The sequence below is a fragment of the Oxyura jamaicensis genome, chromosome 4 (assembly GCF_011077185.1).
Source record: "Oxyura jamaicensis isolate SHBP4307 breed ruddy duck chromosome 4, BPBGC_Ojam_1.0, whole genome shotgun sequence".
NCBI classification, from domain to species: domain Eukaryota; kingdom Metazoa; phylum Chordata; class Aves; order Anseriformes; family Anatidae; genus Oxyura; species Oxyura jamaicensis.
This window is the reverse complement of record NC_048896.1, coordinates 71,675,370-71,691,311: the sequence shown is the minus strand read 5'-3', so window position 1 is coordinate 71,691,311 and position 15,942 is coordinate 71,675,370. Positions and strand designations below refer to the sequence as shown.

At 40.1% G+C, this 15,942-nt stretch overlaps 1 long non-coding RNA gene across 1 annotated transcript; it reads left to right on the top strand.

Annotated features, from left to right (window-relative positions):
- The first annotated feature begins 10,969 nt into the window (after positions 1-10,969).
- Positions 10,970-15,457, top strand: LOC118166532. The gene is made up of 3 exons (XR_004750558.1): positions 10,970-11,102; positions 11,212-11,310; positions 14,995-15,457. It is a non-coding gene; the product is annotated as an uncharacterized LOC118166532 (long non-coding RNA).
- The last annotated feature ends 485 nt before the right edge of the window (positions 15,458-15,942 follow it).

The window sequence follows — 15,942 nt, the reverse complement described above, 5'->3', positions numbered from 1 at the left end:
GAAGGGGATGTGAAAGGCGGCGATGCTCAGTGGGCAGCTGCTGGGACAGGCAGGGCAGCACAAGGGGCCTGGAGGCTGCAGCAGCCCGAAGAGAAGGCTTGGCTTTCCCTCTTGGAGCCAAGATGTGGCTGGATCAAAGCTTTCTGTTGTTATGAGCAAAGGACAGCTGAAAGCAGGAGACATCTTCCTCCAGCCCCTAACCTGCTCCTTGCATCGGCCAGCCAGCAAGGTCCAGATCCGGACACTTCTCTCCTTTGTTCCCCAGTGGAATACTGTGGTTATTTTGGTTAAAACCAAAGGCTACAAGGCCTGGCTGTTGCTTGTCTTACAAACTGCTATCTTTTAGCCTACTGAAAAGAAAGAAAGATAAGGAGCACAGCTCTAGGTTTGTGCGTGGTTGTGAGAGCAGAAACACTCAGCAAAGCTGTGCCTGTCTGCTCTGCTGTACCCAGGAGAGGCTCCACCTGCACTGCCCGACATGGCTCAGCAGGAAAAAAACACCCTGCACACTTCAGATGGTATAGCCTTTACCTTCTGTTTGGTAAGCAATGTTTTTTCCACTTATGTAAACATTGACAATGAATAGCATGCCTTTTTTTTTTTTTTTTTTTTTTTTAACCCTAGTACTTTGTACATCCAAAGGTACTTTCTGCCCCTTGCAGAGCAGCGCACAGGAGAAAGAATAAGATCCTAGGAAGAGGAGGATGCTTCAAATTGTAGGAAGGATGTGCAGTTTTGCAAAGACAGAGAGTTAAAGTGTAATGTGCTGTGCACGGGGACAGCCTGAGCAGCAGCTGTTATAGGGCCTTGCCTCTAAGCTTGATGAAGGTGGTCAAAACCTACCAGAACTTTTGAAGACTATGCTTTTGGCAGAGCTTGGACTAATGCTGAATAGTCTGCTGGGCTGCAGCTTGCCTGTGCAAGCTAATTCTAATAGTAGTTACAAAGGTATGGAGTGTGACGCCTTTGTCAGAAATGGGGATGAGAACTTGGATCACAGAAACTCAAAGGCCTCCCATGAAATGCACAGAGTAAGTTGGAAGGAGACAGACCACAGTGCAAATATTTTGAGAGAGAATTAAAGGAATCCTACTGATAGTAAAAAAATGTACTTTCTATCTTTACTATGTCCAGAAAGTGCCAATCCATCTATTTTATTGCAAGTACAGAAGCACAGTGAAACATGACATTAGTGATTCACATATAAAGGCCTATGTCACATGCAATTGCAGATATGTATTTGTGTTGTTTCATCAAAAGCATGTGTCTGAGTTTTTTAAAAAAAAAAAAAACTTTTTTTTTTTCTGTTATCTGGTATTTCCATATTTGCATCATCAGGTGGCAGATACCAGCTGCAGCCTTTACTCTGCTGGTAGCTGGGCAGATTCACCAAGGGCAGGGTCCTTCTGTAGGGCCCCACTTCTTCTGTTCTTTCTCTAAGCAATCATCGCTGGCCACGACCAGACCTATGGCCTGACCCAATTAGGGCAATTTGATGTCTCTATGCCTGTTTGTGTCGATGAGCCCAATGGGGTCGAATGAGGCAGTAAGAGAGCTGGAAAGGTATGTTCTTCCCAGAGTGAAAGATAACTGTTTCTAAGTCAAGAGGTCAACGGAAAGCTAAAAAGGCCTCTTTTCTTGGAATAAGTAGCCAGTAACAAGAAGGCATGTCTTGGCGGTCCAGAATTCCTGCCCAGAAGGACATACACTCTGCCTTCAGGCAAGGTGCTCTCAGCTCCCACACAAGGCAGGGGCTAGCAGAAGGAAATCCCATCGAGCTTCTTTCACTAGAGTTCATGTTGGCTCTGCTGAGGTGCACAGAGCCCCTGTAGTATGTCCTGCTCTGCAAGGCTCTCTACAAGAGCAACAGGTCAGAGCAAGGCCACATGCCTGAGAGACTAAAGGTAATTAGCAAGTCTGAAAGGACGAGCAAGAAGAACCCAGTCAGACAGGCTGAGACCTCCTCAGTGGTTCAGACGCAGTTTGCTCAGGGTTGAAGGAAGAACTCCCCTCCTGCAGCCAGCCCTTGTTGCTGGCACCACAGCTGGGTGACTGCTCTTGGACTCGCCGCTCCAGCCCTGGCTGCTTTGCTCCATGGCTCCTCTGCTCATTTTACCACCACAGTTGTGTTCTTTCCATAAGGCAGCTTAGCAAAGTCTGGCTGCATTTGCCCCACTGTTTGCAAGTGACTTGTGATGGATGGTCCCAGACTCCCATACAAAAGCAGTGTAATACTAGTAACTGCTCATTTTTAGCCTCCCAGTAAAAAATAGTCAAACCAATCAATCAATCAATCAAATTACAACCATCCAGCCCCATGTGCTAACTTGGAAAGTGCAACAATGCCTTCCTGCTAATTACATACATCCACCTTTTCATTTTATTTCTGTCAAAATGGGATTGCATGCTCAAGTTATGTATGGTCCATCTTCTGCTAAGTGAGTGTAAGAATGGTGCTGGTGGGGCCCTCAGGCTTCAGTGGCCAAGCCCAGGCTCCCTTTGTCAGGGTTTCAGCAAAGCAGAGACCATACCTGGCAAGTTCTGGCTGAGGAGAAATAGCAATATAGAAGCCTGCATTGGCTGGAGAAAACAGGATGCAGAGCTGAGCTTGAATGAAAAGCAGGAGACATAAGATGTAAAATACATCTTTTTTATGCTGACCACATATCTTCCTTAAGATGATTATGCTTGATGTGAAGGGTCCTTAAATTAAGGGTAAATTATCTGTTTACGTTAATAGAGAATGTGAATGGGTATTAGCTTTAGATGAGAACAAGTCTGTAGTTTTTACTAAAACCTTTTATGTAATCCCTGCTTCAATCTCTCTTGGAAAATGTGGGTTTATGTGTGTACTCTGGGACCTTGTGCTGTGCCATTAACTAAAATAATTACCTATATCCAGACAGGCGCTGAAAGGATTGGCACTGGGTCAGTTCTTAAAAGTTTATTTGCAATCCGTAAGAAGATTTTTTTTTCCTAATGCATTTATAGGCATTGTTCTAGTTAATACTCATGTAAATAGCACATTAATTGAGTTTTCAGGTTCTGTAATTGTATACTGCAATATGCTGATATCTTCAAAAGTAAGGAAAGTGATGTGTGAAAGTGAGTAGATGGCAGGACATAGAATAATACACACAGTCTATCAAGAGAACCAAGAAGGAAGTGATAGAGCTCTAGCAAACTCTCAAAGTGATTTAAATTGCTTTGGATCAGCCATTAGAGTTTGTCCCCTGCCCCAGTGAAGTTTTTACCCCTGCAGTAACCCTGTGGTCCAGGAGCAGTGACGGCTCTTGCTAGATTTTGAGGTTGTGAACCATTTTCAGGTCTTGGCAGACGATGGAAAAGACACACATCTCCCTAGAGGCAAGTGACAATTTCTGCCTCTTCCTTGTGTTCCCTGGTTTCTCTGAGGAAAATGGGATGGCTGGTTTTGGGCTAAATCTGGGATGAATCCAATATTGGTTAATTTTTAGCACACTTCCCAGACATACCACATTCTCCCATTCAAGCTTTCCATGCCAGTAAGATCCAGGTCTGCTCCAAGTAAGTCAATGGAAGTGGTGGTGTTGTCTTTAGCAGAAATCATGTGGGGTATGTGTGTGTGTATAGACAGGGAAGGGATCTCCACATGGATATCTGCAGCAAAAGTAAGTCATTATCCCCAACCACTGAGTAGGTTTCAAGTTGGTAACCACCAGAAAAAAGTAACAAAAGTGTAGGTTGAAACTCTTGAGTAATGTTGATAGAAACAAGGGTTTAGTAGGAAGAAGTACATCAGCAGCGCTGAGAAAACAAAAGGCTATTTGAGTATCACTCTGTATGCCTATCTAGTGGGACAGAAGAAATGGGGTTGCTGAACCCATATGATTTGGGCATCTGTATATGAAAAAACAGTAAACCAAGAGTTGTTCCATAAAAATAATAATAATAATAATAATAAAAAAAACGTAATTCAGAGAGACTCAGTAGAAGGTTGTTATTCCAGCAGTAGGTCCTGAACAACCACACTGAGTATCCAAATGAGATTTTGAAGGACTCTTTCTCCTACAAGACATTTTCTGGCTATGCTTAGGATGCTGAGTATAGCTGTAGACAACACACAATATTGGAAAGACACCTTTATATCAAGGAAGGAAAGGGAAAGAAAGAGATTATGGAAAGCATTAAAATAGAAATCTAAGTCTACTAGTAAAAATCTATATTCAAGTTTTGGGACAGGGTGATTTACATTGTTACCAACAGCTGTTCATACAGAACAGCTGAATCCAGATTTACCAGAGAAAATAGTCAGGCATTGGTAGGTATTTATTTCACTCAGAAAAAATATCTCACTCAGGAAAATCCCACATGTCAACAGATCATGGAAAAGTCATATTAGTATTGATGTGAAATCAAATGGTCATGCTTGGATCAATACTTTATAATAGTATTACGATGTTTTGGGAATATGAAATGCAAATTAGCAGAGATTGAAATAGCATTCTCCTCTTATATTTTAAATAATACATATTCTGTTTTGCACATCATTATATCTCACACACACACCCATATAACATATCTAGCAGTATATCATGACTGACAAATTGTACCATAGGGCAGCTGTGAGTTGCCTGTAAGACTGTGAAAATTGTAGAGAAAACGATGAGGCCAAGGGGAATTTTCCTGAAGAAAGCCTTGGTAACTACTGAATGAAGGTCTTTGTATTTAACCCAATGAAAAATTTTGGCAAGATAAAGCAATTAGAATCCTGGGATAAGCAAAATTTTTTGGTAATCCCTTATTTTATGTAATACACAGCCTTTATATTACTTTGAAATAGAAAACATATCTCTGGATTATTTCTTTATTTATGCCAACCCCAAAATCATTTAATCATACTAACAACACTCTTTTAATCTCCTTACTATTTGTAATTTTGATGCTTTCTTTCTTATTTGTTAGCCTAATTTAATATTGCTGCTGAGTACAGAATTGTTGGGCAAAGTGTTTTAAAGTATTTTGTCTCAGATTTATCCTTTGATCTTAATGATTAGAGAATATTTTTGCCATTAAGATTACTACTTTGTATTAATTTGTTACATAAATGGGATATTACCTATGTATTTCATATTATTCAATTTGCTGAACTTGTGAACTAGAGATGTTTATACTGGGCACAAAGAGACCTTGTGTTGCTTCTACACAGTGAGCCCAGTGACAAATAGCAGCATCTTCCACTCTTGCATATCTCATCTTTTTCAGTGCTCCAGTGGGATGGCAAAAGAAGCTGCAGGAGGAGAGGAAAACAGGAAGAATCCTTGGTGCTCAGAGCCAAGGTGGCTGAGAGTAAGAATATGGACCTTTTAGTTGTCAATGACAATGCCGTTGTTGAAATAGAAAAAGAGATGGCCAAAGGCATTCTGGAGAATTAAGTAAAAGTTAAGACAGAAGAAATGCAGGCAGGAGAGAATAGTGAACTCAAACGTTTCCTGGAAAAGATAAGTTTAGAGAGAAGGCAAGGAGAGAGTAGAGACAGAAAGAAAAATCCTCAAGTTGTGATGATACCTGATGAGGCAATTCACAATTGGTCTGGTGAGGAAGCATTTGTGGAAAAACAAACTACCTCTCATATAAGAACTCAGAATTCAAATTCTCCATTCTCCCTATAGAAGCTGAAGAAATTGGGATAGTTACTGTAGAAATGGGATGTTGTGCTGAAGTTCATGGTGAAGATATCCGTACTTCCTATCTAAACTGATTTTTCCTTTCCACTGTAGAACAGATATATTTTGATGAATGCATTTTAGATATACATGTGATACCTGTCTCAGTTGTGCTTTTAAGGCATATTTGTGCATTGACAGAACATCATCTGCATTTTCTAGAGATCCCTAACATCTCTCTGGATTGTAGTTTAGGCTTGCAATATGCTGGTCCAGCACAGGAAATTGAGGTTACCTCTGAACATCCCCTTCCTCCCTGTTCTTTGTGGGTGGTCAGGGTAAAAGCACAACCTCACACACAAAGTTGTTTTGTCCATCCCATCTTCCCAATGCTGCCCAAGAGGGCCACCACTCTCTGCCATTCTGCTGACTGTTGTACCTGGCCATAGAGCAGACTACAGATTGTCTCTTTTCTTTTCATATTTCTACCTAATCACACATTGCCAGGCACAGCTGGGAATCCTTGACATGTACAGCTACATGTAAAAGGTTCTTTTATGCTTTATGTATAAAAAGATGATACTTGTAAAAATAAAAAGTAACATATTGTGTTTGCTTCTTATCAGCCACTTCTGACTTGACGTTGTTATAGTGGTATTTTTATGATGCAAATAACTACATGTAAGATCCATAGAATATCAATAGCAAGATATTTTAACATCTTGTTTAAAATAAGCAAAAAGTAATTTAGAAAGGTTATATAACTTTGCATATGATCTACTTTTTAAAGTAGGTTTAAAATGACGTGCTTTGCACAAAAGCCAAGTTAGCTATTTCAGAGCTAAACACAGGAAACATTTTGTTTTCCAAAACTGAGAGGTTTTTTTTCCTTTTTTTTTTCTTTTTTTTTTCTTTTTCTTTTTCTTTTTCTTTTCTTTCCCAGTCTTATATTAAAATCCATTTCAAGCTGATTTTATAGGAACTAGACAGAAATCTGGACTGACAATGTATATGGCCAATTTCAAACAAGCATAAACTTAATGTGTGCCTAATAAACAGACAAGTAACACCAGGCTCTGACCAAATATTAGGGTCTAACTACGCCATGCACTTTTGAGTAGAGAAGCGGAGTTCTTCAGAAAACTGCTAAGTCAGATGCTGCTGAAAAAGGGCTGTGATTTCTTGGATGCATTAATGTACTCTCAGGTAGGGAAGCACACAAAATGAATTGCTTAATTAGATTTGTGTTTCTTCAAGAATGATACAACCTATCTAAACATCCATTTACTTTCATTGCCTTCCATGTAAGAAGCTCTTGTAATTTTCTCCTTCCTCTGATTTAAAGGCATGTGTGACAACACCTTTTGAAAGTGCAGTGCTTGAAGTTGCACTCTCTCAGACAGTCACACTCTATGCAGTGCGATGATAATTAGCTGGAGCTAAAGACTGTGGTTTGGAGAGAAGCGAGAACTCTGTAACAGGTATTTCATGGGCTGCAAAGTGGGAAGCAGAGAGAGCCCAACGTTTTTTGGCATTTGGAACAAAAAGTGGCCAAATTAAATTTGAGACATATGAATAGGGAGCCATGACTACATATGGAAAAAGTGGAATGGTGTTAGTTTGGCTATTTCTTATCTAAACTGGGAAATCTGCATCCTCATGGTACGACATGCTTTGTCACCAGTTTTGCAGACCTTGTGTATAGATCTTGGTAGGAATTGCATAGATGGGATCTCCAAAATCTAGGTCTTCTCTGGGGACATGATTTCACTCTCTATTACGCTGCTATAAGCCAAACAAATATAATGAATCCTCAAGGGTGATAAATGAAACAGACAAGATTTCACCATCACTAACAACTGCTGGAAAGCTGTGACTTGATTCTACTTTGCCCATGAACTGTGAAATGGCTATTTCCATAATATCACTGCACTAACTGTTCCTCCTATAAGTTACTCTAATGACAATGAATCCCTATAAGCCAGGGATAGCCAGTAATGAAGAATAAATAGCTTTTTGATAGAAGGACAGACTGGGGTTACTAACTGCCGCTTCAATGGTTGGAACTGGGCATCATTGATAATACTGCCTAAATTTAATTACTTCGTTTTGTGACACACAGTATCCCCCTTGTCTTAGCCTAATTGTTTTGAGTTGCTATTGTGGGGAGAACAGTTTGTGTCTGGAAAGGAAAAGAAGGTGATTTTGAAGTTATAAAAGAATGTGAATTAGTTTTCTGTTATTTATAGCAGAATATAAATATTTCAGACTATATAGCATTTTTTTGATATTTGAAGCATTCACAACATAATTGTATTCCCTGAGCTTATTTTCAAAGGAGATTGTCCAACAGCTGCACCAAATAACCTAATAGCTGGATCAGAAAAGAAGTCCATTGTTATTTATGTTAGAAGATGAATATTCTTATGTGTAGCTGTGAACCAAGAGCTCCTAACCATGTTGTGAATCGATGAGAACAGAAAGCTTAGACTAGTTCATAAAAGTTTTTTGATGTCTCAGTGTAAAGCAGTGTTTTCTGTATTATCTATGGAAGAAAGTAATTACCTAACAAGTAACAGAAAATAATATTATGAATCCATGCAAAGAATTAGTTTGTCACAGCAGACATTTTTTGTTAAATATTATTCATACTTTTATTCCAAATTGTGCCATTCTATGTTTTAGGGAAATAAATATATTTTACTTCCTTTTCCCTTCTATTTTATTAGGTTGACTATTTTTGTGAAGGAGGGATGTCATGTTTATCTTACATTCATTTTAACATCAGGGTATCATCTAAGGATTTATATGAGAGTTAAATTTATGAGTAGACTGTGCCTATTTCCATTTTAAATTCCCCTTACTTACTTACTGTTAGTGCCTTCGTTGTTACCAATATGTGGCATCTGTAAGGCTGCAGAATGTGACATTTTAAAGATAGGCTTACTAGTGGCTTTTTCAATTTCTGTTTAACTAAAATGTTTCCTACTTCATTCAACTACCCTTACAATTTACATTAGACAACACTCCATCAATAAAACCATCAAAATGATCAACTACATTGCAGACAAAAGTTATTGTGTCAACTTGACACTAATCAGTTAATTCCAGTAAACCTTCAGATAAACAAAAGCTTGTTGTCTATTACTGATGTGTGTGATTAGCCCCCTGTATGTCCTATAGCTATGCACATCTATAGAGATGTATCTGGCAGACACTTGGCCCGAGGGCTCTATATGTAAACCAGGACAGGATCTATAGTTAATGATGTTGACCCTGACTCCCTCAACAGAGATTGGATTCAGTCCTCATAATATCCCGACAGCTGATATGTATACTGTGCTAATAATATTATCAATTACTTATGCTACTGTGATTCCCACTGTTTAAAGCTGATAAAAGGTTCTTTCACATTTCTTTTTCTCTGCTATCCAACTGGTAGTGTTTTACTTGGATTTTATTTTTTTATTTTTTTCCTTTCATTTTGAAGCCATGTACTCCATAACTGTGGTTAAGATAGTGGGTAATATTTAAAGATAGAATGAGCCCTGTTCCATATTCTGGGTATCGATGGAAAATTTTCTTTTTGTTTTTCTCTTTTGCATTTCCTCTAATCCAGCTAAGATGAACTGGGCATTTATTTACAGCCTCTGTGACTTAAGTCTGCAAAACCAGACGGTGATATGAGAAGTCCCTAGGTGCACGTGTTCAATGAGGCAAGCTTCAAAAGCCTGATGTTGTCTGTATGCCAGACCTGTGTGCCATTGCTCGTGACTGAGGCAGTCATAAGCCAGCAGACTGAAAACCATAGTTACTTCCAAAAGCTCAGCCAAAGCAATGCACATGCCAGTCCTTCTGACATCCTCCATCAATGTGAAGCATTTCTGCCCTGCCTAGCATGTCAAATGGATAGTGAAGGTATATTCTGTGTATTTTTGCTTGTAGTGAAAATAAGAGATTTTTTAATGTATTTATTTATTATTCTTATTGTAGAGCAATAAAGATGAATTTTGCACACTATGCGTGTGCCCAGAAAAGCCCCCAGACTGTGCATTCTCTGGGGCAGGGACCTTCCTTTTCCTGATGCATGGTTGCAAAGCAGTAAGTACGTACAGTCCGCTGCACAGAGAGCAGGTAACTGCAGCACGAAGGAAGGGTTTATGCCTTGGCACAGCCTTTCTGGACCTTGCTCTGCTTGCACATGCTCCTCCGGGAAGCAGAAGAGGAAGGTTGGGCTGTGCTTCCATGCACTGCGCAGCTCTGCTTGAAATGATGACAGGGACCACTGTTAAAAATTAAATTCTGCCTTATTTTTTGTGCAGTTCTTGTGAGTCACATTCGCGAATAGTAGCGAGAGATTTAATGATCGCATATTTTTTATCTTATTTCATTTCGGTCGATGCCAATATTTTTCTGTTACTGTCGACTTAGAGCTCAAAGTAATTTAGTAATTGATTCTAAGCACGGCAGCTCGCCAATGGCAGCTCTCCATTCAGGGGAATATCTTTGCTAATTTTATCCATCAGAATGAGATTACCATGCTAATCTCCCCCAGCCCTAGTACCTTGGTCAGTTGGGACACACTGATGCAAATGATGTTATTAAACACAAACCCTTCACCCAGGACTGAAGAGAAATGAAAGCAGGGGAGATGAGCACATCAGGATCCGTTACAAGGATTTCTAAGACTGAACTGGCATTGTTTGCCTGTGTCCTCTTCATCACCCCCGAGCTCTTGCGTGTGCAGCACTCTTTTTTTTTTTTTTTTTTTTTTTTTTTTTTAAGCAATCTATGGTTGCTAGCTTGTTTATATCCAAATTTTTTCCCCTCAGAAAGATTTGGCTGCCCTTACAGAGTCTTAGTTTGTGAGGGGCAGCAGCCATAGCAGTTACAGGAGATTTTTTTTTTCTCTGCACCAGTCTATTTTCAGCCTTTATCTATTAGCAAGGTCTATCAGCATTTCAAATCTCTTTTCTCTTAGGTTAGAAAGGATGCACTGCATGTGGCTGTGCTGAGTGACAGTGCTGCACTCCCCTTTATCTTAATCATGGGTGCTTTTGAGAGCACCCCTCTGTTCTTGGCCAGTCAGGAGAAAAGAAGCCTTCAGTTAAGGATTTTAATCCGCTGCTTTTTCTGCTGCAGAGCCCTGTTTTGGAGTATGTCCATCAGCTTGGTAACTCCATCTTGTAAAGGATGGAGATCTCTGGCACGGGTCCTGCAAAGCACTAAAGCATATGCTTAACTCGCAGGGGCCCCGCCGAGCTCCGGCTGGAGCTCCCTCTGCACGGCATAATGGGATCTGCTGATAGCCAGGCCTCTTCTAGCTCTGCCTGATTTCAGATCCACTTTCAATCAATAAGAACACTTTTAAAATCAGGCAAAATCTGACCCTGAAAGGCAGTTTTGGCCCGTCGGCGAAGTAGATCATTTCCATCCAGAGTGCAGGCTGTTTTGCAGGTACTGATGAAAAAATAGTGTACAAAGACCAACATCTGTTTTTGCAACATATTTCACTAATTCTTGGTGTTCGGTGATATATTAATAATTATTTGCTGTTTTTCCTCAGGAAAATAAGCAGGACAATTGCTCTGAGTCATGACTGATGCAATCTGGATACTGCAAGGCTCTCTTCTGCTCCTCTGAAGCTCCTAAACTTTGCGCTTAGGTAATTAAGAAGCTGATTTGCAGAACTTCTCCCTTGTCCTCACACATCATCTCATTGCATGAACCACTATGAATGACAGAAAGTAATTTGTTTAATTGCATTGCATTTTTATTATAAAACCACAACAGAACTGTGTATAATATGTTAATTTGTTTTCTGCCATTTATTTTTCTTTAATTCTATTTTCTTTTTCATTTGTTTAATCTTTTTAATTCTTTTGGAGTCAGCTTTAAAACAATGTAGAAGATGAAGGTATGCTTTCATAAGGTCAAAAAAATAGAAGGTACAAATTGTTGCATAGGAGATTAAATCAGTCTAAATAAATGTACTGAATGCTACTAGAGGAGCATTTCCTGGCTTGCATTTGAGAAAAAAAAAAAAAAATGAGGATATAAAAATACTTAATTCAAAGGTTAAAAACATAAACAGTGGTTGTCTACAGAAACATTACACTCCCAATAGTTTTTATCTGAAAGTTTAAATTCTCAAGGGTAAATTAGGAGAAGCACTTGTGGACAGTGTGTGTCACCGTCTACTTTTATCAAGCCAATATTTTTGATAGACATATATATTGTGTTGGCAGTTTAGAGAGTTCACCAAACACCCCAGTTCTTAAGAAAAACTGGAAATTTACTTAGAAACCCTGCTTTCGGAGTGACAGAGGCAGAGGTCAGCAGCACCACGGGGCCAGGTGATGCTTGCAGTGCTCATCCCCTGGCTGCTGCAGCAGCATCCTGAGCATCACCAAGAAGCAATGTCAGGGGGAAGGTGAGCAGAGAGAGAGGAGGTGGAAACTACCCAGCTTTTCACAAGCCCCACAGAGCGTCATTTGTAGTCAAACATCAGATGTCTGACTTGCCTCTTATTGCCTTGTGATTTATGTACTATCATTAGCTCATTTTTTTAAAAAAAATATTAAAGATATTTTCTCCTAGAAACTATGGTGTTGGTTCAAATATTTGGTAGGCATTTATGAACTGCATTGGCAATTTGCAACACTTCAGGCTGTGTCTTACCAGTTCATTGACACTGCAGAACTGAAATAAGTGCCTGCTTATTCAGCTAATCAACACAGTCTTCCTGAAACTTGTAAACCATGTACGCAGCCCTCCCCTCCTACTTCAGGAAGCTGTCAGAAGTGGTATGGGAAAATAGCTGAGCTCTGCTTCTCTCAGTAGGCAGAAGAAGTGGCAGGAGGTCTGCCATGCAGGCTGCCTGCATGGCAGGTCCTGCTCATGTTCTCAGCTCTGGCTCCTGGTGCTCAACAAAAGCAGTACTGTGCCTTCTGCCTCCCTCCATCACCTTTCTGAATGCCTTTGGAGATGTTTTTACTGCCCTGAAATGCCAAATGGGAAAATAGCCAGAAGATGTTGGCTGGTTTTGGCTCCATAAGATTTCCTAGGTGTGGCTATTTGCATGGCTTCTCAGTGCAGTCGTTTTTTCTTCCTGTTTTTGTCTCTGAATAGCACCACTGTGCACCACTCACATGCCCGAAAAAGTGCTCTTCCTAATTAAAAAAACGTAATCCTTAACTGATGCCCCAAACCTGTCAGTGTTCAAAAGGCATTTGGCCAATGCCATCATAAATCTGCTTTAACTTTTGGTTAGCCCTAAAGTGGTCAGGCAGTTGGGCTGGATGATCTTTGTAGGTCCCTTCCAAATGAACTATTATATTCTGTTCTGATCTGTTCTGTTCTGTTCCGTCCTGCTCTGTTCCGTTCCGTTCCATTCCGTCCTGTTCCATTCCATTCTGTTCCAATCCATTCCAATTAGGGAATTAGGGAAATTGGGTAATTTTTCTTGAGAGCTGATCCTTAAAGTAAACATTGTCAAAAGACATCTGCCCCTTCTCTCCCCAACCTGGCCTCAGCTTCCTCCTTTACACATCCCCTCTAATGGGCTTACCATGTTCAGCTTTAGACAAGGCTCTTCTTCACTGTTCCCATATGTTTGTAGTGCCATATTATATGTAGCAAGAAGCAAGAATTATAGAAGTACCATATTATCTGGACCAGTTTCAGTTAATCCTTGTGCTGCATAGAGAGAGTAAGTGCATGTAAATATGTCCAAGGAAGATATGAAAACAGACTGTGCCTGACTTTGCATCATCTTCTGAAAAATTGCTCTGCAGAGCATCCTGCTGCTTCCAGTGTCATATTCTGCTACATAAAAACCTACAGAGGACCAAAGCCAAAATCTAGTGGGGGGTAGTCACTGCTGTACCATTAATTTGTCCATAGCAGGATGAAAGGAACAGCAGGAGGAAGATGAGATTTTTTTATTTTTTTATTTTATTTTATTTTATTTTTTATGTGGCAATAAAAGAAGAATATTAAAATTACTTCTGGGCAGAGAAAAAAAATAGTGCTGAAAGAGGGATGATACTGATATTGTGGTGCAGGGGACGATATACATCTCCTGAGGGACAGGGACGCTTGTAGGCTAGGTTTTAGCTGCTCCTTCCCCTCTTTGCATGTGTCCCCTCCTGGCCAGGTCCCCATGAGTGAGGTGACACAGAGCCATGCTCAGAGCCTCCTGGGAAGGGCTCTGGGTGAACAGTAGCTTAGTGCAGGTCTGTGGTGGAGGTTTGCGTACTGCCCTCACCACCAGGGCCATAACTCATTGCCACTGCTCCATCAGAGATGATTTTCCACCAAGGGAAAGTGAGAAACAGAAAGAAACCTTTAGCAGCAGCACGTGATTTTTGCTCCCCCAATGTAAAGAGATGTGCTCGTGTCAGTGCAAGTACAGTGGCTGATTTTCTATACGGCCCGAGCTTAGCTTACCTTGAAACTCTTGTGCATTCATTGATAACCCCATTATGAAATTCAAGAGACCTAATGCAATTGTGTCGAGGAAGATTTACTTGTTAAAGGGAAAACAACTTTCACATAAATAATTTACTACAACAGAAAAATAATCCTCTGCGCTATCATCCTTGCATTGAAAGTAATCGAACGGAGTTATTTTTAAATTGCTTGGAAGTGTACTGCTCTCTTTTCATTGTCAATAAATATGCTCTGTTTCAGCACAGCACTTCACTCAATGCATCTGAATTTTCAGGGGAGTGGGGTGGGGGGGGGGGCATGGGAATTGATCAGAATTTTAAAAAATGCAGAAAGTGGAAGTTCCTACATAAAATTTGTGTGCTGTAAAATTCACAACTCTTTTAATAACCTGAAAATGGGTCTTGTTTCCTGTATTGATTCATGTCCATCTTCTGCTTTGCCATTGAAGTTTTGCCATTGGCCTCAGTGGGAAGAGATCTTTAACCCTCTGCTGGGATGGGTTCTCTCTAAATCCTGCAAAAAATAGCAGAATTTAAACTCAATGAGCAGCACTTGGATTTTCAATACGGGTATGATCAGCTTTATTTGACATCTCATATGACAGCAACAGAAAGATGCAATTGCTAGATATTCTCTTTCCTACCCCAACCCACCTCATTTATTTATTTATTTATTTGCTTAACTTTTCATCCATTTCACCAGATTAACCACAAGGACTACTAACAACCACACTTGCATTTCTAAATACACCTTTCCCTTGTACGTATTTCAAATCAAGTAAGGTTCCCCTTATTTTCTGCCAATCTAAGCAATATTTTCTGTTTAGCAATTCCTGTGTCTGCCCAGAATAATTTTCTTTCCAATGTTCTTTCCTGCCCTATGCACTGGTTTTTAGACCACTCTGGTTCTCTGCAAACACCATTGTCCCCTATGGAGGCAGCAATTGCATGAAAGGAGGAAGGTGAAATCACCATCTACACCAGCAGGCCCTTTTGCTGAAGACCATCTGGGCTGCTCAGCATCCCTCATCCTGCCTCCATGCTTCCACCAAGTGGCCTTGAGTTCAGCAACCAGTGTTACAGGGGCCAGAGATGTCGGCTGACGAGCTACATGTGACACTAAGATGAAGCCTACACATGTGTGTTCTTAAAATTAATAGCTAGAAATAATCACAATTATTGTTTAAATAAAGTTCTGTGATAAACAATTGTCCTTTCTGTACATGGACAAGTCTTTATCATTTTGGTCCTGCAGTTTTTAATAAAAGCAGCAAAGTGAATAGTTTTGGTTTCCAAGAGCTGACATTTTTCATTAAAAAATATATAAAGGCATGGAGGACTTGTGGGTGGCTGGGTGAGAATTTTGATTGAAAAGTCTCTTTTTAATGACAGCAGTTTGCTTTATTGGAAAATGCTCACAGAAAAATGCTTGCCTTCAACTTGTGATCTCCCCGAAAGACTGATTTGATTTTATTTAGTAGGTGTTTAGTTCAGAGGATTCAGCAATAAGTGCATGTCCTAGCATAAACATTTTTGGGACATTCATGCATATTCAGTGGCAGTAAAAGGGCACTAAACCCGGGTTTGTGTGAGGACTGTGGGATATTAGATGTGTCAGCATAAGAAGCTTTCTTGCCTCTTGTTTTTATTCTCGCCTACTCTTTATGTCAGCCCTCCAGGTCTTTATGTATAGCTGTGTCTTCCCTGAGCGTGGAGGACTGCTGGTTTAACCATCATGGGATACACTTGAGCTGGCATAACTTGTAGATGCAGACAAATTCAGTTTAAGTGCAAGTCCCAGAAAGGCACCAGAGAAATCATATCACCTCCTGTAGCACCTGAAT